Source organism: Nematolebias whitei, chromosome 14 (assembly GCF_014905685.2).
Source record: "Nematolebias whitei isolate Nwh7 chromosome 14, NemWhi1, whole genome shotgun sequence".
Lineage (NCBI taxonomy): Eukaryota > Metazoa > Chordata > Actinopteri > Cyprinodontiformes > Rivulidae > Nematolebias > Nematolebias whitei.
The window spans coordinates 15,964,180-15,966,404 of NC_056511.1; the positions used below are offsets into that span (position 1 = coordinate 15,964,180).

Here is a 2,225-nt window from a genome sequence, read left to right on the forward strand (position 1 = left end):
GTCTGTTAAATGGTAAATTTTGTACCTTTATTTGTTGTTGGTATGTTAAAGAAAAAATAAATCTCCAAAACAACCCAACCTTGTGAAATCTGCCTTAAAATCAGACATTATACGTCACTATCATCAAACAAGTCTAATTACCGGTATACTTTTTATTTAAGATCAGCATATGTTGATGGTATTTGTTTTAAAATAAATCATTAATGCAATTTGTATGGTGAAGAATAGGGTCTCATAATTTATTCATATAAGATGTTTCATCCTGAGATTATGTGAAATAAAACTTTTTTCAGCAGACGCCACTAAAAGTGAATCCTGTTTTCTTAAACATTTATTAACCACAAAAATGAGCCAAGAAAACCAGGAAATTATTGAGAAGGTACTAGTATTGAGAACACTAACAAAAGTAGGAAAGTACTTTTATTTTTCTGTCAATTCTCTGATCAGTTCATGAAGTTGTTCATCAAACACACTCAGAAGTGCATACATGCGCAGACACTGTTTCATTTGTTATTCCAGACATGCATCATGAGATTGATTGCAAGGCTGTGTGTGTAAGTGTTGGTTTAGGTGTGTGTCCTAATTAAGTGTGTCTCAAGAGGGCGATTGCTCAGCCCTCCAACTTGTCTGAAGTCATCAGAAGGAGTGAATGTAACCTTGGGGCTTGTATCTCAGCACACAGATATAACAATAAACTCACTTCTGCACACAGCAGCATCCAAGTGCAGACGTGCAATTGTGATTAAAACATATTTACAGTAAAAGGTACACGCTTTAAGTACAGTATGCAAATGATTGATTTTCGTGGTGGCTCTGAGTGGGAGACCAGTAGAATATCAATGAGGTGAAACAGGAGGCGTCAACCTGCGTAGCAGCCAGGTTACGGTACAATACCTTCACATTTAATCACAGCTCCTTTGGGTTCACTCGTCTAGCAAACAAAACATGTTTTTACCTTTTTAGTTTCACTTCATTTTATGGTATTTGAATACTTTTTTCAAGTTTATCTTGAACAGCTAATGGAGTATGGACTGGCTGTACTCTTATCTCCACGTAGACAAACTGTCTCCTACTCTACTTTCACCAGCAGCTATTCACAAGAAAATGTTCATGTTCTTCCATAAATGCTTCTTGTCTTTATTAAACCTTTTTGATATCTGACGTTTTTATTAACTGGATGCACTGCAAAGTGTTTAATCAGTACAATTGCAGTATTATTTTGTAACACACAGTGTGCACACTACATACAAATGTAAGTAAATATCAAGATTAGAGCCAAAATGTACATTTTCCTTGACTAAAAGGCAGCACACATAATGTAAACTAAATGACCTGACCAGTAAGTTATGAAGGAATGCATATTGCTAGCTGCCTTTAATGACAACATTTTAAACTAATATTATCTTATAATAAAAATGAGTGAAGCTAGAGCCATTTTGATTAAACCTTGAAAACTATGATAATTATGCATGCAGTATTGCAAATGACAAGCAAGATATATTGGTTCTTAAAGTATGTTGGTATTAACTCTCAGGTACTAACACATCAAACTTTAGCTGAAAGTTATCACACAATATGTTGTTCTTAAAATATGTTTTGGGAAATATTTGCAGCCACAACCCACTCAGTTTTTGTTAAATCGACTGAGTTAGGAACATATTCATGTTTGGTACGATCTATTAGCTGCGCCTTCAAGAATAGATGTAGATGTAAACCCAGTGATTACGTTTTGAAAAATGGTATTACACTTTATCCAGTGGTTTGCTAACAGACAGACAGAGTTGACTCAATGGCAAAGTTTTAACAACAGATTTTGTGTACTCAGAGTATGAGATGGGCCTTCAGCGGTGGACAGTAATAAAATGAAACAGTGATGGTTGTAAAAGCTGCAGCCTTTAGAGTTACTTGTCACTCCAAATTACACAAAACAAATTAATTTAAAAACGTGACATAAACATGATTTTTTTTTTCTTCTAATTCTCAGAACATTCCCTTCAAGGGCCAAAGGTCAAAATAAAAACAAAGCTTCTATAAAAACCCAAGTTGTGAAAATCGTGCAAATGGTTTTGCAACACCACTGGTGTTTTGTTGAGTTTTGTTTTCTGTGTGGATGAGGTAACACTATTAAACACAACATCAAAAGTGAGACAAAGTTTTATCAATCATCAACAGATTGCACCATCCATCCATCCATCCATCCATCCATCCATCCATCCATCCATCCA

The 2,225-nt window shown here is 35.0% G+C and overlaps 1 protein-coding gene across 1 annotated transcript in view; it reads right to left on the reverse strand.

Moving 5' to 3' along the window:
- The window catches only part of LOC119420852 (actin-binding LIM protein 3-like), a 72,815-nt gene that overhangs the window by 38,683 nt on the left and 31,907 nt on the right, over window positions 1–2,225 (reverse strand). The window lies entirely within an intron of this gene.